Genomic DNA, 22,327 nt, shown 5'->3' on the forward strand with positions numbered 1-22,327 from the left:
TGTATGATGCTCAGCTCCAATTTCCCTGCTTGATTACTTTATTTGGGCCTGAATGACGCACAGAAAAGTGAGATACGGAATAATAAAGTAGTCAATGCCAAAGACTTTCTTAGGTCTGAAGACCAACCTTTGCCCAGATGCTATGGAAGCCATTTTAGGGATAAAAAGGAGAGCATCTAATGGCTTGTGGTCTGCCAAACAAGACAGGGAAATGGAAATGTGCCATACTTTATCTGTGTTTATATGCTTTTTGTTCTTTTGACATTTGATTTGTAGGTATGTATTTGAAAGTTAGGTTAATGTAAACATAAACAACTATGCACATTTTGTCTTGTCATAAATAGTAGTTGATTTAAACTATTTGATTCTAAGCAAATGATTTATTTTTTTTCTTTTAGTTGTTTTTAGTATAATTTAGATAGATTCTTTGTTTAATTTTCATAGCTGCAGTTTTGTTGCATTTTTGACATTAGTAGAATAAGCAAGGAAAGAATGCTCTTTTGAAGAAAAAATATATAGATCATTGTTTGTGATCATGACCCTGAACACATTATTGTTAAAAGTGTGAACTACCTGAAAAGATAACAGTCATTTGTATCTGTTCCTTATTTGATTACTTGGCTTGAATTGATGGCAATATTTTCTCTAAAAAGATTAATTGGATATTAAATAATCAGTGATACATATTTGCTCTCATTTGCTCTTCACTTGATGTGAAAATTGTGATAGGATATTGTAGGTAATAATGAAATATGTTTAACCAAAAGGAAAATAGTACTTAACCTACATTGAACAAAGACTCATTTGCATCTATCAATAAGTCAGCAAGTATTTACTGAGCTCTTACTTTGTACTTAGCGCTATACTACATAAAAGGGAAGGTAATCAATAATTTTAGAGTGTGCTGTTTGTAGATCATTATACTAGCCACTTTGCATGCATACTTCATCACATTTATTTCTCAGAAAGCTCAAATAAATTGGGTATATTTTACATGGAACATAACTACAGTTACTGTAAGTTACTTGACCAAGGTCAAACTGTTAGGAAATTGTGCAGGTGGAATTTGAAGTAACCAAAATTCTATTCTATTTCAGGTGAAAATATCCTTCCCCTGGTGGACTGATGTGGGACCTGTTCATATTGTAAATGTAGGGCACTATTCCCAAAGGTATAGCTATTGAGTCTCCTACATTTTTATATATTGCCCATAAAAGGGTAGGAGTGTGGGAAACAATATTTCTATTCAACTTACACACAATCTCCAATGGAAAATAATGCCCTAGCATTCTTTATGAAAAAAAGACAAAATTTCTTGGTTTGGGTCAAGATAAAATTTGCTTACACATTTAAATCATAACTCTGCTCCTCCCGTAGGGTATGTGTTTGTGTGTGTGTTTCAATCAATACTCAACTGAAGTGCTTTAAGGAAAATTACAGGAAAACATAACAATTAGTAATTCAGTACTTGATAATGAACTGGAGGCTTGATCAGAACCCAGAATTCTGTAAAGGATTTTTTCAGACCAAGGTGAAAAAGAAAAGGATTCTATAGCAGAACTGACATACTTGAAGATCTGGAGGTGAGAGCGAATTTTATGTGTTTACTATCTAGTGATACTAGAGAAAATACACTGTTTTTTATAGTCTCTAAACTTGCTTTCCAACTTTGGCTCATGTCTATTTGATCCTGGTAGTACATCTCTGGAGGGAAATGGGGATGGTGTCTGGGGAGGAAGAGAGAGTCCCAAGAGGACTCTCAAATCTTCCAGTAACTTTTCTCAGGGAAGGTTTTAGCAAAGGGAAGAATTGCCTCAAGAGTTTGCATTAGAACTCTAGGGCTGATGTTGTTTGCTTTTGGCTTTCCAGGAGTCAGGAAGATTGACTATGTTGCTTTCCCACTAAGATTCCTCTCAGCCTTTGTGATTCTGCTAAATGAGGAAGACTTTGAAACAAAAAACTTTGTAATCTCTTTCAGGGATTTCTTAGTAATGCATTTCTCAATAGCTAGGTCCTCAGGCCACCTTCTAGAAGACACACTTTTCAACGTTTCCTTTGATAATTCTTTCCCCTTAATGATATTTTTCTTGTAACTTTAAAAAGGGTGGATGTTTCAGGTCAAGTCATAGAGAAACTGAGCTGTCTGCTTTTTCTTTGGGTGGTAGTTGCTTCCAAGTGATTGGCGTTTTTGATTATAGGACTACAGGCTCAGTAGTTAGAATTATTGCTAGAATTACTACTGTGTTATCATTTTAAACTTTTTCCAGCTTTTTTTGTGTAAACATTGGCTTATTATCTTCTCACTCATGAGATGCCTCAGGCTTCCTTTACAACTTGTGACCGACAAGAATGTTCCAGCTTATATGCAGATACAGTGATACTATCGTTGTTAAGTTCATCATTAATACTGTTCTGCTACTCATGCTGCAGCAGGAAATTCTCTCAAGAATCTTTTGTTTTATTCTTAAATAGATTGTACCCTTAGCCATCATTTTTCAAAGACTGGCTTTAGTTCTCTATTTATTTTCCCAATTTGAAAGCTTCTGAACTGTCTTTGATAAATGTTATGTATGTTTCCACTTAATAAGATAGGATGAATATATAAATAAAAGAATAAAGGACAGAAAAAAACATCTGGCACCTAATAAATGCCTATTAAGTGACAGTTACTGAACCATACATTGCATACATTGTCATTTACCTTTATAATAACCGAAATAGCTATTCCTATTAATAAAATAAGAATATGGAAATACAGAGATGTTAATTGGGTTCTATTCACGTTCTATAATATCACACAGCTGGTTAGTAGCAGAACAGGCATTTGAACACAAACACTGTAAAATATACATTTTTTTAATTTCAAGAAAAATTCTATAATAATAACAAATCTCAACATCTCATTCCCCTTCTCATAAATATCTGAGGGCTTTTGAATGTTTTCTCAATAAAGGCTTTCTGACAAAAGATGAATTGAAGTGAATGTTTGCGAGAACTTGCATGTTAAAATGACTTTATTCTGCTCTCACTTCTGATTGATAACTTGGCTGGCATATAATCTGGGTTGACAATAATTTTCCATCAGAAAGTTTAAAGCATTTCTTCACTGTTGAGAAGTCAGGGGCCATGCTAATACTCATCCTTTGTGTGTGACTTTATTTTTATTTCTCATATTTGTCCTTTTTTAGAAATTCAGATATCTTCTTTTTATTCCCCAGTGTACTGAAATAATTTCACACTGCTCAATCATATTTTTCAAACCTCCTTAGTGTAGGTCTAATTTTAGCCATCGTGCTGGGCACTTGGTGGGCATCTTCAATCTAGAAATTTGTATTCTTTAGTTTAGGGGAAATTGTATTAAACTTTTCATTGATTACCTTATATCTCTTTTCCTATGACAATAGGAGTTACTTCTGGAACTCTTCTGTTTTTAAACGCTGTGTACTTCTTGGATTTGTCCTTTAATTGTATCTTCCCCCTGAGTTGGTTATCCATTGCTGCATAGCAAATTTTGCCAAAACTTAAGTGGCAAAAAACAGCAACAATTTGATCACATCTTTGATTTGAAGGGCTAGAAATTCAAGCAGGGCTTAGCTGAATAATTCTTATTTCTGAGGAGTTGACTGAGGTCCCTTGGTGGACCCATCTGATAGATGGAGTGAATGAGCCAAGACACCATGACGTAACTTGACAACTTGATGGGCAAGGATGAGGGGCTGAGTTTAGTTTGGATTCTCTACCAACATGTCTACACTCGACTTTAAAGGGCAATCTAAGGAAAGTCAGACGTCTGGTATGGTGCTTCAGGGCTCCTAGGTAGGCAGGGAGAGAAAGCTATTAATCTCTAGAGGCCTAGGCCCAGAAACTAGAACATTATCATTTTTCACCATCTTCCATTGGTAGAGCAGTCACAGAGCTCAAATTCACAGGGAGGAGAGCTAGACCTCTTATGTGACTGCTCAGAGATAGCATTTCAAGAGATGAGAAGGGGAAACCGTCAGTTTCTCATGGCCTGGGCCTGGAGACACAGCACAGTATCTTAAACTAATACACAAGATCAAGTTGTCAAATGATACCCACGTAAATCAAAGATCTTACCCGATATTGAGGGTAATTGTGTCAAGAATACAGGCAATTGAGAGGCCTCATATAATATACAGAGAGATCTGGGATATCAAGGGTGCTTCTTCAAATCATTCCTGCATCAGAAATGCACCTCAAATGCAGAATAAAATATTTGATCTCTACACGGGAACAGTTTTGGGCAAGAACACTACAGATTCATTCTGTTCTCACTTGAAGTTTAATAGTTTCTATGAAAATATTCTTATTTGTTATATACCTTTGAATGATTTCAAGAATGCTAACATTGTTGTTTTAGACAATTTTAGCCTGATGAAGCCTCAGAGAGTTGTATGGTTTATGGGGCATTCTCCAAGAATCTATACCTCATAGCTTTTGTTTTATTTATTTATTTTTTTTTTTAATTTTTTTTTTTTAACGTTTATTTATTTTTGAGACAGAGAGAGACAGAGTATGAACAGGGGAGAGGCAGAGAGAGAGGGAGACACAGAATCTGAAACAGGCTCCAGGCTCTGAGCTGTCAGCACAGAGCCCGACGCAGGGCTCGAACTCACGGACCATGAGATCATGACCTGAGCCGAAGTCGGATGCTCAACCGACCAAGCCACCCAGGCGCCCCTGTTTTATTTTTTTTAATACTCTAAATAATCCTTTAATTTTTTTTAACATTTATTTATTTTTGAGAGAGAGCGAGCGAGCAAGGGAGGGACAGAGACAGAGAGAGAGAGAGAGAAAGAGAGAGAGAGGGAGACACAGAATCTGAAGCAGGCTCCACTTGGGGGCTCGAACCCAGGGACCTTGAGATCATGACCTGAGCCAAAGTTGGACGTGTAACCGACTGAGCGACTCAGGCGCCCCTCTAAATAATCCTTTAGTTAGAGAACATCCTGCTAAGGGCTTCCAATAGGTAAAACCTCCTCCTTTTCATAAATACTACTAATTTATGTACCCAGTGGTCCTTAGACCAGGTACATTGAATTCATTTCTCCTCTTAGGGACACACCACTGGTAAAGGAAGTTAATAGATCGTAAGTGAGCTCTGATGATCTTTTCTTCCAATGTAACTTCTGTTATATTCTGTATCTCAAAGTACTCACTATATCCAGCCTCTATTTAAGAGGAGGGGATTAAGACTGCATTTTGATAAGAAGAGTACCCAAAATACTGGCAGCCATCTTTAATCTATCATCATTCCTCTTGTCCATTTCTTTATTTTTTAACTCATTTTATAGGACAGCAGTTCAATTATATTTTTCAAATTTAATAATGAATACTATTTCTGCCAGATTTTTTTATTTCTAAGGTGCCATTTTGCTTCCTGAATGTACTATTTTTAGCACCACTTTCTTGTTTAATGGATAGAATATTTTTATTTTTCTGGAGCAATTAATGGAGGTTTTCCATATGCATGTACATATAATCACACACACATATATGAAATATATGTTAATATTTTCTTCTCCTTGAATAATTTCTATTTCTCCTGATTTTATCTATTGTACGGGATTCTGATATTCATATTAGACGTTATGCTTATGTTCAGAGTGGAGAACTAAAACCTTGATTGCAAGCTATAAGTATGTAGGTAGATCTTAGCACATTGAGTTTTAGCACATGGCGATCACATGTGACATTTTTTTGGATATCACAGTGTTACGAATTTTAGATCTTTTAGGGTTGGTTATATTTCTCTAATTTTCTGAATGTAGTATAAAATTCTGTAGTATTCTCGGAGTCTGAGTCAAGGAAGGGAACTGGGGGCCTCAACATTCAATAGTCACAATATATAGAGCCACTTAATCCTCTCGTTTTGGTATTGTAACCAGACATACAACTAGCTCTTTGCCCCATATCAAATTTTTTTCTCTTTTATGTTCTTCAGAGCCATCTGCCAGGGGACATTCATAAAGTAAATGAAATGGGGTGCAGGAATCGGTTTCTTTCACAAACATCTTTTAGCCTACCATCCTTATTTTAGCTTTTTACTTAATTCCTGAACTTTTCAAAGGTTTTATCATGAAAATTCGGTTGATTTTCAGCTTTATCCATTGCTGGTTTAAGATTAAGCTTCCTTGAGACTGCCAAGTTAGTCATTACTTCTCTACATTTTTTCCAGTTTTCAAAATTTTGTTACTGCTCTTTCCCTTTTCTCCCTCATTATGTATTTGTGCATTTTTAAAAGAATCTCTTTATAATTGTTTTAGTGAGATTTGGGATCCAAGTAAAAGTAGTTATATATGTTCAACCCACTACCTTGACCTTGAATTTCTTGATCCCATAAATACTTAATGAATTGAATAAGTTGTCTCTATATGAGGACAAATAATTCTGAAGTGTGTATATATAATGTATAAATATCATATTTGGTTGAATTGATTATAATATGTCAAATAACCCATTTGATTCTTCCTTTTAAGTAGATACATTTTCACTTTGCTAGGGGAATATTCTGCCAAATATTGGAGTTTCTCATATTGCTAGTTGGCTTTTTTGTCTCTAACTTTCTTTCTTTAAAGAGAGTCAGTTGTTATAATTCAAAATAAAAATAGTCCTATAAGAAACCTCAGTAGAGACTTTTCATCTTTAAGAAAAAATTAACATATTTAGTTTGGTTGGCATCAAAGGTTTGATATGTCTTATAACTATGTAATACACATGAATATTTAGACATAAGAATTTCTCTAGGGTAGATACATAAAGAGGAATTTCTGGAATATAGAAAATATGTCTCTTTTACTTCCTGGATACTACAAAAGTGTTTTCTATAAGGTAGTTTTACCAATTTACACTCTTTTGAGTAGCCTATGAGAGCTGCCAATTGCTTCTCATCTTCAAACCTTTTGGTGTTTTGTCCTGTAGCATGTTTTCAACCTGAAATGTGACAAATTATATCTTATTTTGTTTTAAAATGCATTTATCTGGTTACTAATGAGATTGAACCCCTTTCCATATGTTTATTGGTCATCTGGCACTCCTCTTCTGAGAAATGCCTATTGATATCCTTTACTCACTTTTCTCACTCTCTCTCTATTAATTTCTAGGCCAAAAATTAGTATTTCATTAAATCTGTATGTTGCACAAATGAAACTTTACTAAATATGTAGCTTGTTTCTAAAGTTTATCTTTTTTTTTTCAAAAAATACTCCATGCAGACTCTTAAAAACTGAGAATAAACTGAGGGTTGATGGGGGGTGGAAGGGAGGGAAAAGTGGGTGATGGGCACTGAGGAGGGCACCTGTTGGGATGAGCACTGGGTGTTGTATGGAAACCAATTTGACACTAAATTTCATATTAAAAAAAAAATAACAAACAAACAAACAAACAAACTACTCCATGCAGGCACACTGATCAATCATGTTGATTTTGCTTGTGATTTGACCTTATTGCATCTTCTTTAAGAAATTCTTCCCTACTTTCTGTCATAAATATATCTTAATATATTTTCTTCCAAACCTTTTGATTTTTAGGTATAGATCTTTAGCCTATCTGATAGATTTTTAACTATGTGAAATGAGATATGAATATGATATTACCTTTTTCCATGTGGAAAACCAATGTTAACAGGACCATAAGTTGAATGGTTCAAATTTATATCTACTGATTTAAAAAAAAAAAAAAATTTTTTTCTGAGTGTTGATTTTTGAGAGGGACAGACACACACAGAGCATGAGCAAGGGAGGGGACAGAGAGACAGAGAGAGGGAGACACAGAATCTGAAGCAGGCTCTAGGCTCTGAGCTGTCAGCAGATCCTGACGTGGGGCTCCAACCCACCAACTGTGAGATCATGACCTGAGCCAGAGTTCAATGCTCAACTGACTGAGTCACCCAGGCATCCCTGTATTTACTGATTTCCTAGGCCAGTCCTGTCTTCTACCAAGTTTTCATAAATGAAAAGGTCAGGGGCGCCTGGGTGGCTCAGTTGGTTAAGCATTCAACTTCTGGCTCAGGTCATGGTCTCATGGTTCATGAGTTCGAGCCCGGCATCAGGCCCTGTGTTGAGAGCTCAGAGCCTGGAACCTGCTTTGGATTCTGTGTATCCCTGTCTGCCTCTCTTCTGCTGGCACTCTGTCTCTCCCTCTCTCTCAAAGATAAATTGATTAAAAAAAGATTAAAAAAATTAAAGATTAAAGATGAAAAATTTTTTTTAATAAAAAGGTCAGTTTCATACTCTGAAACTTCTTGTTTATTTATTTGTTAGTACCTGTTACCCTATTGGTTTATTTCTTTATCAGTACTATACGGTCTTATATACTGTGGAATGACAGTAAACAAATATCTCATTGCACAAGGGTCCCTTATTAGTCATTAGCATACCCTAGTTATTCCTATTCATTTTACCTTAAATGTAAATTATTGGGTTCTGCTTGTATAGATCTGTATAAAACTTATTGGAATTTTGATTAAAATGTATTAAATATACAGATTTATCTGGTCTAGAAAAAACTGTATATTTAAGATAGTGAATCTTCCTCTCAGTTGACATTTATCCAAGTATTTCAGGTCTTTTTAATGCCTTAAAATTTTCTAAATTGTTTATGAAAAGTTTTACACATCTTCTTAAAATTTAATTCTAAAAGTATTATTCTTTTGCTTCCATTTTAATCACTATTTTTTTAAACCAAGTATAACTTCTAATATTTGTTATGGATACATAGGCAACTAATTGACTTTCATTTTGTTCTTTTGTCTAACAACATTGCTGGATTCTTCTATCAATTCTGATTGCCTGTAGGAGAGGAAAAAGTTTTTCTTGACCCTCTTAAGGTTTCTGGCTGAGTCTGAAAATCAAATTAAAAAATGAACAGGAAAAAACATACAAATTTATTTAATATAAGTTTTATGTGGGACAGGAGCCTTCATAAGGAAATGAAAACCCGAAGAAACAGTTGAACCTGAGCATATTTATGTTAAGTTTGATGAAGAATAATGGACAGTCATGTAGAAATATGGTAAATCAAAGAGAATAAGGTGAGTGTAATAAACTGGAGGAAACTTAGCAAAGGCTCTGTGTACAGATTCTTCTTGGGGTCCCTTTGTCTTCAGAGATAAGGAGGGTCCTTTCCTCTGAGTATCAGGAGGGCATCTTTCACCTGAGAGTTTTACGGCCTCTTTGAGAAGAGAATCATGTGTGGGGAGGTCAGAGTGACCTTCTGGCTTCTGCTGTTTTCTCAAACTCCTTCAGCTTAAAATATTTAATATTCCATATATTGGGGTAACCTGTCCTGAACCCCATCAGCCACTCTTGTATTTTCTATGAAGATAACCTTACGGCTTTACATAACAAGAAAATATTTTTCTTTCTTTTTTCAACCGTCTAAGAGTTGTTTGATAAAATAGAATTTTAAATGAAATTTAAAAAATGATTTTAAGTGAAATCCTAGTATTTCACCATTAAGTATAATGTTTATTGTAGGGTGTAAGTCAAGGAAATTTCTTTCTTAAATGGCTAAGATCTTTCAATAATCAGTTTTGAATTATATTAGTGTCTGTATCTACTAAGATGCTAATTTTGACATTTAATATCTTAATGAGGAAAATAACATACCTAACGTTTTATGTTAAAACACTTGCATTCTTTGAGAGACATAATCCAACTATGATGACATTTTATATATATCACTGAATTTTCTTTGAACAGTTTGAATTTTATTTAGTGATTTTTCATTTGGGTTTAAAAGATGTGCCTATAATTTCTCTTTCTCATAATTCTTTTGATGTTAGTATCAGATTATACTTTGATTATGAAACAGAGAAGAATTTCTTCAATTTCTAATTTCTGAAAGTTTAAATATGACTGAATAATCTTGTTTTTGAATTATTTTATAGAACTTAAGTCTGAATTTGGCTTTTGTGTGGTATTTAGGCCTAATTTATAGACATTACTACTGACTGATTCAATTCTTTGTCAGAGAACTAGTCAGGCTTACACCTTTTTCTTTAATCAGTTACTTTTTTCACGCAAAGGAATTGCCATTAAGATGATTATAATATTCATGCTAATTGTTTAATCTCTGCTCTAAGTATGCAAAATTTTTCATTGCTCATATTAGTTTTAACATCTTTACTTCACAGTATTTTACTTACATTACTTTTTAAATTCAATTATTTTTACTTATTACTGCTAACATTTTTAATGCATCTAAATATATTTAATAATTTATTTATCATTCATGTCAATATGTCTTTATTTCTTTCTGGGTTTCTTTTTTTTTTCTTTCCTCATGGAAGTTATTTCTTTTAGAAGACATTTTATTGGAAATCTATTAGAGAGGGTGTTCAGTTACTGTGTATTTGAAATCATTTATTCTACGATTGATCTTAAATGGTTATTTATTAGGATGTTGAATTCTAGGTTACTGGCTAATTTTTTCTTAGAAAATTTAATACATCATTTTTCTACCTTCTGCCTTTTTTTTACATTTTAGATACAGGAGCATGCAAATGAGGGAGAGTGACAGGGAGGGGGAGAGAGAGAGAGAGAGACAGACAGACAGACAGACAGACAGACAGAGAATCTTAAGCAGGCTCCACACTCAGCACGGGACTCAACATGTGGCTCAATCCCATGACCTTGCGTCATGACCTGAGCTGAAATCAAGAGTTGGACACTCAGCTGACTGAGCCACCCAGGCGCCTCTATCTTTTGCTTTTTAAAAGAAGTTTGTTGTAGCCTAATTTTCATTTCTTTGCAGATAATTTGCCTTTTCTCTTTGCTTCTACGCTTTTTCTTCGATGATTTCTAGAATCATTTCTGGATTCGCTTGAAGGTGGATTTATTATATCTAATCTATTTGATATTCATTGTGATTTCTAGATCTATGATTTCCCTATTTCTTCTATTCTGGAAAATTTTCATTCATTTTCACCTGAAGTATTCACTTACTCTCCATTAATTCTATTTGTTCCTTTAGCAATCCGTAAGGCAAATGTTAGAAAGATATATTCTATATTCTGTGTCCCTTAAAAACTATTTACGTGTTTTATTGCTTTACCTCTCTGTGCTGGATCCTGGATAATTTCCCCAAATCTATCTTTAGCTCTTCTAGTTCTTTCTTTCTCTGTGTCTGTTTTGCTGTTTACTCTCTATTGAATGTTTAATATTGTGTTAGTTTTTAGTTTTCTCAAGAGATTTTTTTTTTTCATCTGAGAGTCAGGGAAAGTGAGTCAAGCTTTTTGGTGGTCTTCTCGTGTCATAAGATTTGTTTTTATTTTTGGTCCACATTTATTCTAAGGATGTCATCCTTTGAGAGGACCAATGCTTCATGCAATGGTTTGGAGTTTTTTCCCTAGCTCTTCTAAACCAAAGTCCTCATCTCCTGTTCCTGGGTGACCGTGAAACCCCAAACCATATATGTATTTTCCCAACAGAAAATCTTTACTGCCACTCCACTACAATCCCAGTACAAGTTCACATTTATCTTTGTGGTTTTGATTCCCTCTTATGATTTTCCTCTTTTTTTTTTCTTACTTTCTTAAGAATTCAGCCTTGTTTTTAAAAGGAATTTGTTACATTTTATGCATCATTTCTGAGTATTGTGATGAGCAGGATTTCCATTTGATCTAGTCTCTATATCATCATTCAAGACAGGGAGAAAAAGCGAGAGGGATCAGTATTTATTGAACCCTGCCTTGTGCACAGCATTGTACTGAAACTTTCACATTCATTAGTTCTTTTAATCTTTACAAAGAAAATGAGACTGGAAGATATTATTAGTGAGAATGGGATAAGATATGTACTTTTAAAGAGATTATTCTAGAGGTTATTTGAAGAACAATTTCGGGACTCTTTCAATGCTCTTAGAGGCTAAATTTCTCTAATGTGGGAAGGGTATTAAAAACATGTTTGTTTTATTATAATTCACAGAAACATGGTAAAATAATCAATGTGCCTTAGAGGGCTAATGAAAAATTAACAACTCTTTATTAAACTGAGCATATGTTACTAGATGACATGGTGAAATTTGACATGTTAGGTTCATTTTCTACATTTCAGGGATTACACTGTCTAAATAGTGGGGTTGGCGGGGGGGGGGGGGAGATCATAAGGGAGCTTCATTTATAAGGCAGCCCTAAGATCTGGATCCCAAGCCAAGATGCTGCATGGTCTTGATGGTTTCGCCTAGAGCAGAACAGTCCTGAATCATATACAAATTGAACTAATGTAGATAATTGTTATATGACTTTTAAAAATAGTGTTTCCATTTATATACCTCTTCATTTTTAACACCTTAAAGGGGAAAAAAGTCAGCTGACCTATCATTCAGCAATTCCTGTGTCTACTTTGATTTGTGACCACTATGCATGTTTCCTGCTGATGAACTCTTTTGTTCTTTGACCTTGTCTAGATCATCTCTCTTCTGGCCAACTTCTATGGACAATCTTTATTGAGTCTTTTACCCTAACCTCCTAATATTTGCCAACATTTCGCCTTGTTAGCTTAGTACAGGCTCAGCATCTTCAGAAGTCACTTGAGAGGGGCACATTTTTCTACCATAGCCTTTGAACTTTCAAGTTAAGGCAGGACCCATTTCCTCACATGTGCTGCTACATGAGTTATCTTGAAAATCTGAAGTCTGTAGCTGTTAGCTCAAGGACAACCCAGGGGATGTGTCATTTTCCTTCTAAATTTCTGAGGAAATTTCTTTGTGCTCAGTGTAGGCAGAAGGAAGGGGGAAGATAAAGGCACTATAATAAACTGATCCACTAAATCCACATATTTCAAGCCTCAAAAACCTTTCTTACTCTCTCCTTAAGGGAGCAAATAGCTGCAGGAAGGACATGGTCAAAGAGTGTTGGGGTTTTTCTTAGCAGAATAAATGTGCATCTACTTTAAAACAAGATCATTACAAGACTTGCAAATTTAGGATAGAAAGAGATCTGAAGTCAACATTTTATTCTTTTAAAAAATCTTGCACAATTTTTCTTCCTTGTGCTTCAGAAAGAGAATGATTAAAAGCCAAAATAACAAGTGGAAAAATACATCAGAAAGAGGAAGTTTTGTTTCCTCCAGCAAACCAATATGCCCCGAGGATGTCTAATGACTTTATACAAACAGTATTTTCTGTGTATGAATCACCTTTATTTGAAGCCATTATTTAACACCTTACACTCTAAAGAATCTTATTGAATCCACAAGTTCCATTATCTCGGAGAATGAAATTTGCTAAAATGTTGCTACAACATGTAAGTTAAGACCATTCTTACAGCATGTAAGAATAAGACCATACTCTTGGTTGGCAATATGACCATTAGTTTGTTTCAATCCTTTTTCTTGGTATATTTTCTTATACAAAATAAAATATACATAACTATTTAATTGGTTAGAAATCTTATTGCTTACACCCTATAATAGAATATACCCATGTGGGGTAAGGACTGGGGAGAGGGAAGAAAAGAATACAGATGATTAGGCAGCTGTCAAACTCTCAGGGAAAAGAATCAAACTAATCGTACATAGTTATTGACTGCTAAATTTCTTGTAAGAAGAACTAAGAGACTCTACAGAGCTGGTAGCTCTCAGTTTCTACTCAGTTTCTCATCTAGTTGAGGAAGCAAACAACTAGAAATCCAGTGTGAGATGTTATTGACTATAACTAAGAGGAAACCCCAACGATGGAGACTTGGACTGAACCTTTAAACATGGGCTGTAGTTAAATTGTTAAAGGGGAGAAGCACATTTCAGATGATTATGAGGTTTGTGTGTACAGGGGTATGAAAAGGTGGGCAGAGATAACATGTCAGATAAGTCTTGATGGGAAATAAGCCTGGTGAGATGGAATATTCTTATAAATCTCTTAGAATACATGAGTGAAGAGACCTTTATAGAGACTTTACTAAGTCCAAATGCAAAATATATCACTTCCCCATTGTTCCATTTCAAATCTTAAAATGAGGTTTAATATAAGTAATTATTTTAATCAAGCAAGTACATTTTATTTGCAATGAGTTCCCCCGATCTTATCTCAACTTGATAGAAGCCCTATAAAGCCAGGTAAAATATTTGAAATCCCAAGTGTTTAATGATAATGCCTGGAGCAAATCAGGTGCTGACTGAATATTTGTTAAAGCAAGGGATGAAAAGGAGTAGAAGAGAGAGGAAGAATGTTTATTGAGTACTAGACAAACGTTACTACTGGGAAAATGCTTCATAGGTTTTCATTTGTTTGTTTATTTGTTTGTTTTTGTACCTGTAAGAGAATATATTTTCCATTCACAAAATTGTTTTGGCCAAACAACCTTCTCCCAAACTAAACAAAACTAAGCCATTGGAGAATATGATTTGTTTAGATAAACAAACTTACGGGTGATTATTTCTTTTTCAATTTTCAACTAGATTATTTGTTATATTGTTTCCTTGAAGGCAACTGCCATGTCTATTGGGCTTATCATGCATTTCTTTTGATTAGTATTGTCTTGACTCATTTTTTACTCAACAAATGTGTTAATACTGTTGTTAAAGATTTGGAATTTATTTTTTAATTTTATGGTATTTTGTGCAGAGGACACTTGCAAAACACATCATATAACCCAAACTATGGCATATTTCATTGTTATTAGACTAGGTTTTAACTACGTATTCCAGTAGTAGTTACACTGAAGGGCTCACATTTTCCATCTAGTCCTCTTTAGAACTAGTGGTGGTATGTCATTCATACACTGGAATTTCCCAATGCCTTGGAAATAAATAAATTTTTGATTTTTGCTGTAACTACTACTGAATAATCTGTCACTCACCTCCATCCCTTAGAGAAACAAATATGTGTCAATTAACATTAACATCAATTTTTATCAGCCCTGTGTTTAGCAAGCTGATGGTACTTGACAGACTTTGAAAGAAGTAAGGAGTAAGAGGTTACAGACACCACATCACTGACAAGGTGGCTTTTCCCTGTTTTCTCTCTATTAACAATCCAACTTCCTTAAAGACTGCTCTTAAGACTCTCTTGCTTTAGGCTAAATAATGCCTGTTCCGATAAAGACAACTCAAAAGCCCTGGAGGGAAAAAAAATACCTGCCTTATGACAGACTCTGATAGGCTCTCTCAGTTCTTACTTAAAAGTCAAGGAAGCGGGTAGATTTGAAAGAACAAAAGTGTCAAACTGAACACTGTCTTTTTTTTGCAGTAAAAGAGAAAGGTCACTTGGAAAGAATGCTTAAATTAAAATTGAAATCCAGGGCTTCAGGATCTAAATGTGGCTCTAACCTTTCACAAAATAAGCACAGAATTGTAATATGAAGGATTCTTTTATACCTCTTTCTCCATTATCACCTCTTCAGGGAAAATGTCATATATGATATATAGATATTAACTCTTCTCTTTGGCTTAGGTTGGAAGAGCTATAGGAAAATGACCAATATAAAAAGTAAGGCCTTAAATAATATCCCAATCTATAGCATAAAAGTACTTTTCTGGGTGAGAGGTTATATCGATCTGTAAAAGTTCAATGACATAACACAGATGGTGTGTGGAGCCACAGAAAGACTCTGAAGCCTAGAGCTCCCCTCTTGCTGGTGACCTGTATCCTTTTGTTAAAGTCAATTTGATCATATCGGTGTTAGGATAGGGTCTCCACTGTAACAAACTCAATGGACCAAATCTATACAAATAAGTCCACTTATCACTTTGTCATAATTTTCAATTTGTTCTCAATGTTTCCTGTATGCAATTTCCTTAAGTAATTTATCTTAATAAATCCTGGGTATGTCACTGTTAGAAATGTTTCAAGCAGAATGTGAACACCACCACTAATATCAACATAACTTGAGGCTATGGAAATTCTGAGAAAACACATATCTACTAGACAGAACCATACTTACTTATTACACATTTTATCTTTTATTAGTTAACGATTGGAGTGTAGTAAGATTTGCAGTTTTAAATCAATTTGATAAGGATACTGAATACATGCCATGTATCAAGCTCACTGACAATAATAATAAATAAACAGATAATAAATGCTGAGTCTTGAGATACCAGGGGCAATAAGACATGGAAACTGCTCTCCAGGAAGTAAGAGGATCCTGGAGAAAAAAAAAGATGTGACCATACAGCTCTAAAACACTGAGGTCACAAACAAAATACTTTGAAAATTCAGAAAATGGAATACCACTTACAACTTTTATGATATGGAGGAGAAAAAAATATAAAAATAAAACTATAATTTTTCCTTACTACAATATTAAAATAGGATGAAAATGATTGCTTCTTTTTGTGAAACAATGAGCATCTTCGAATACACAAAGTAAACTTATAAACAGATGCATGTTATTTGGAGAGCAGTTGCATGTTATTAGGGCCTCAAGTAAAGAAAACCTGGCATATTCACTAGTTATTTACTGAATATTTACAACATATGAGGCCCTAGGTTAAGTCAAGCAAGTACTCATGCCAGTCCTGACAAAAAGAGAGTGGAATTAGATTTTATTTTCAAAGGAATGAGTAGAAAAGGGTTTGCGGCTGCATTTTAATCTATCAAAATAAGTTAAGAATAGGAATGTTCTGATTGAATTATTAGCTATCCATAATTTAAAATAATTCAGGGATTTTATTCCTTGCATACAATACAGTCCATGACCTTCCAGAACAGGTGTTCCACTGGACTTGAGTAATAGCCCTCACAAGCTCTGAAGGAAGATACTCAGTAAATATTTTAGAAATGGTAAAAAAAAAAAAAAAAAAAAAAAGTTTTAAAAATAAACAAATAAATAAAAATAATTAAATAAATACTTATTTAAAGTAATTGATCATTTTATTTTTTTAAGTTTAATAAATTGATAAATTGAGTCTGATTTAGACTCATTCATGACAAGAATGGCATGCTGGAACCTAGTCTTCACTGGTCACGAGAACCAATTATTAACATTTCCAGGAATTTTGTAAGCAATTGCTGACATGATGGTAGCTCAGAATAAGCCTCAATGGGATGTTTACACTCTATAGAAATCAGCAAATGTTACAAATGGTAGACATTTATCGGCAAACTTCTGACAGTATGTCGTCAGTATTGTGTGTGCTCTGCTTGGTTCCCTGTAATTCTCTAGTCTTACATAGTCTTACATATCTAGTCTAGATATGTTCATCTAAACCCTAGTCCTTGGGAATTTTTTTTTCCCCCTGGGAAAGGATTATTTAAGATGCCATTGTTCCCAGCTCAGATCTTGAAACAGGAACCCAATTTTTCTTTATGTTCTGTTTTGAATTTTATATTCTGGTTTTCCATCTTAAGAGGTATGGAGCTCTAGCCCTGTTCCTAAGACTGCTGAATGGCTCTTAAACTTGGATTTTCTATTAACCATGGGTTAAGGCATGTAGATTTTTTTTTTATAAGACTGTGGTTCACCTTGCTCTTGCTCACCCTTCTGCTGTCCCCAGAAGTTTGAGAAATTCAGCCCTGTGACAAATCCTGTGTGTTAGCATCCACTCCTAATTCCTAGCCAGCCTTCTGGGATAACAATCTATCACTCTCTCTTGACCTCCCTGACCCCAGCCTCCCCTTTCCTGGGCCATCTTCCCAAAGGTTAGACAGGAGATCTTGCCACCATCTGCTTTGCTGCAGTTCTTTCACACCTCTGTGGTCTCCCCACCCTGATTCCACTACCCATGTAGACACGCTAGCACATCCCACTGACCTCACTCGCTGACAGAAAAGCTTATGTGTAGCCAAATCCAGAATTAAAGACGTTGATTTTTTGGACCTGTTTTGACATCGTAGTAATGGTGACATGACCAACTTGGTCATATCAGATTCATTAATTCATGTAGATCATGTGCAATTAATCAACAATATGGCAGCCGCATGTAAACAGCTACTGGGCACTCTGCCACATGTAGATATTATCTGATTATATCTGCATCAAATGTTCAAGCAGCAAGCATTTTATCTGAGAAGAAATGTTAAAAGGTAGTCCCTTGTTCGATACATTTCAAATCCCATTTTTTACAGAGGTACTAAATATTGTGCAAAGAATTATCTGACTCATTGTATAAAGACTTGACAGCTATTCATACAATAGAACAATAAATTATCCTTAATGGCAAAGAAATCACATTAGCTAAAGCACTTGAAGCTCTCTGCTTATTGATAATAGACACTAATCCAAAAAGCAGTAATCTCTCCACTTACTTTCATTTTGATATACATTTGTTTGAGCAGGAGAAGTAGTGTTTCATCAAACATGATAATGTTACACTAGTTCTGCCAGCTACAGAGAAAACCATAAAATATTTTGCCTTCACAAAAGAAACATGCCAAGCCAAAAAATATATATATTACATACACTACTTCCCTCCCACTGCCCACCCCCAGATATGTTTTATGTATATAGGAATGCTAGATAATTATTAAAATATCTTTGAAACCTAAAGCTGTTTGCTTGTAGAAATTTACATTAGTTTTAAACTCTTAAAGTTTATCCTGGAAAAGCTTTCATATAAAATGAGCTCACTGTAACAGAGCTTTTTAGACAAACTGCAATAATTACAAGTTCAATGCATTCCTCTCTAAATCCATTAGTTTATCTGCGAGGTGATATATGAGGGACAAGGACAAACACATATTGATCACTTACATATGTCAGGAACTGTCCTTGTTCCTTGTGATATAATGGGTCAGAAGTCCCAGGTTGAGGTTAATACTACTCTTCTTACTGTCTCTCAAAATTTCTTACTTTTTAATTTTTTTAATGTTTATTTTTGAGAGAAAGAGAGACAGAGTGTGTGTGTATGGGGCGGGGTGGGGCAGAGACAGAAGGAGACACAGAATCTGAAGCAGGCTCCAGGCTCTGAGCTGTCAGCATAGAACCTGATGCTGGGCTCAAACCCACAAACCCCAAATCATGGCCTGAGCCAAAATCAGACACTTAACGGACTGAGCCACCCAGGCGCCCCACTTTTGTATTTTTTTAAGTTTATTTACTATTTTGAGAGAGTAAGCTTGAGCAGGGGAGGGGCAGAAAGAGAGGAGAAAGACAGAATCCCAAGCAGGCTCCACATTGTCAGCACAGAGACCTACATGGGCTCGAAGTCTGGAACTCTGAGATCATGACCTGAGCTGAGATCAAGAGTCAGATGTTTAACCAACTGAGCCACCCAGGCACCCCATACTTTTGTATCTATTTTTTATTGTTTTAAATGTTTTATTTATTTTTGAGAGAGAGAGAGACAAAGTGTAAGTGGGGGAGGGGCAAAGAGAGAGGGAGACACAGAGTCCGAAGCAGGCTCCAGGCTCCAAGCTGTCAGTACAGAGTCCCACGCAGGGTTCAAACTCATGGGCTGTGAGATCATCACCAGAGCTGAAGTCGGATGCTTAACCAACTAAGCCACCCAGGCGCCCCTTGTATTTTTAATACATCCAACTTGCACAGGAATTTTGTAGGTTATGCATGACTGACATTAAGATTCTCATTTTGGAACGTCCAAAAATATAAAGAGAAATGACTTGATCCATTTGTGGCAGGAAAAGGCACTCTGCTAGAAAGTCTCTGAATCAGTATTTGCATTATGATTCCATACAGACAAAATATTTTCCTTATAGTGTTAATTCACACATATTTATAAGCTCTATTTTATAAGAAGAATTTATTTAGAAGATGCAAATGAAAAAAAGTGATTTAGATATAACTCCTTCTTTCAAGGGGCTCATAGTCTACAGAGTAAGAAAATATGTAAATATACATCAAATAATGACATTTGAAGTATAATAAATAGGAATATGGGGGCCATGGATAGTATACAGGAAGAGTGATATCAACCTAGATATTTGCATGAGGAACTGTTGCTAGTCAAATTAAATGAGAGAAGCAGAGCAAAGGGTAGGGGGAGGGGAGCGAGGCTACACTTCAGTGCCCAGGGGCAAAAAGAGACCAACTCATTTGGAGGACTACAGGCAGTTCAGAATAGCTGGATCTCAGGAGGCCAGCAGCCGTAGCATGAAATAGATTGGAAAGGTAAGTAGAGGCCATATGGGGTATGGGTTAATTTTACTTTGTCCTGAGAACAATGAGCAGCATGAATTCAGCATAAGTAATAAGACAACTGGTATTGGCTTAAATACAAAAATTTATATAGATGCCAATGGTTTTCTTAACAATGCCTATGCTTCACTGTCAGCATCCTACTGTTAAAAAATATTTCCCTAAGCCAAATGTGGTCATATATATGGGAGGCTCCAAATATGACCCTCATTTATAACCTGTGTTTCCTTTTATCTCTAGAAAGGATTGAAACAATGAATCATCTACATAATCTATCTCAACACCTGGTCATTCTACTCTACTGTATGGAAAGAATTATGTATTCAATGAATCAATTACTTGCTAGCTTAATTTAATGTGCTCGTTTGCCCTTTTGAGTCCTATAGCCACAATTTAAACTGAGACCAAAACCTTGATGTTACTTGAACAGATAATGACGTTTTCGCCGAGCTAGATGACCTGTCTATACATAAGGGGAACAAAACAAAACAAAACAAAATAAAACAAAACAAAACAAAAACAAAATTCCACCATCTGGTAAAGTAAGTCAGCCCCAGGGAACATAGACTGGTAGAGAGAAGAAATCAACTGTTGATCATTGTCCAAGCTGGGTGATGGGTTCCAGAGCATTCATTATAAAATTCTCTCTACTTTTGTATTTTTGATGATTAAAAAAAAAAATACCTGTTTAGCATTGGCTTCTTCAAGATTATCAGTAAAAGTATAAATTCTGAGCTAGCTGGGGAAAAGTCTTACCTGTTTGAAACATTATGAGCTCTTCTTATGCTGCTTTTATTATTAAAGGCTTAGCCTGCTTTTCCCAAGCCAATGCATAACATTAATTTGATCACAATAAAAATTCCAACAAGATTTATTTACTTTCCTGGAGGTAGAAAGGAGATTCCAAAGTTAATACAGAAAAGTGAATATCCAAGAAGAAATAAGGAAACTGAAAAACGAGAGAAAAGGGGCACAGGGACTAATAACAAATAATAAAACAGATCGTACTGCCTGTGTGATTCAATAATTTGGTACTGGTACATTAATAAATAGATCAGAAGCTTCTAAAAAGCACCAACTAGCTTGATTTCTTCAAAATGTTGATGTCATGAGAAAACACAAAGAAAAAGACAGTGGGACTCTTTTAGATACAGCTTCTCCTTCAAGGAGTTTCATAGACGTGACAACCAAACAGAATATATAATCTCTGATTGGACTATGATTTTTTTATAAAAGGATATTTTGGGAGAAATTGGGCAAATATGAATATGATTGAACATTGTGCAAATTATGATATAAATATTAAATATCTTGGATGTTATAAGGGTATCATGGTTATATAAAGAATGCTTCTGGTATGAAAAGACAATGCTAAAGTATTTAGGAATGAAATTTCACTATTCTGCAACTTTAAAAATCTAAAGGCAGGGTCTTGTGGCCTAAAGAACTCCAGAATTTGCCAAAGCCCAGTGACCATGGCTGGCTACCTTTAGGGAGACTTTGCATGCTTGAAGACTCAGACATGGAAGTTCACGACCAGTCACCAGAGTTCTCATTTGTCCATGGACAGTTAAGCTTCTGAGAAAGCAACAGAGCAGTCAAATGAAAGACTGATGCATCTTGTAAGTAAATTAACCTTGATAATAGTAAGAAATATCTTTCTACTAAAGCTCTAAGCCTATTTGGGCTCAGTATGCATATGCTCTATTCCATGGCATTCCAGAACTCTATAGTTCTGCCTGATTAATCCCATGGTTGCCTTTCTCAAAGATTGACTGAAGGGTATGGACTGTGAACCTGATGGCATTAAGTTGCAGGTAAAAGACAGACCTATTGTGAATGCCCCTGATTCCACATGCCCCTGACACTGTATTTGTTTATACATCCTTTTTTTTCTTTTCTAATGGAAGTGTGTCTGATACACAATGTTGCATTAGTTGCATTAGTTGCAGGTGTACAACGTAATGATTCAATAAGTCTATATATTATGCTATGCTTACCAGTGTACTGCCATCTGTTACCATACAATGCTATCACAATACCACTGACCATACTCCTTATGCTGTGCCTTTTAGTCTCTTGACTTACTCAATCCATAACTGGAAGCCTGTATCTCTCACTCCCCTTCATCCATTTTGCCCACCCACAACCATGGGAATACTAAATCTTGTGGTATTTGTCTTCCTTGTCTGACTTATTTCACTTAGCATAATACCCTCTAGGTCCATCCACGTTATCACACATGGCAAAATCTCATTCCTTTTCTTGGCT

This window comes from Lynx canadensis, chromosome C1 (genome assembly GCF_007474595.2).
Source record: "Lynx canadensis isolate LIC74 chromosome C1, mLynCan4.pri.v2, whole genome shotgun sequence".
Taxonomy (NCBI): domain Eukaryota; kingdom Metazoa; phylum Chordata; class Mammalia; order Carnivora; family Felidae; genus Lynx; species Lynx canadensis.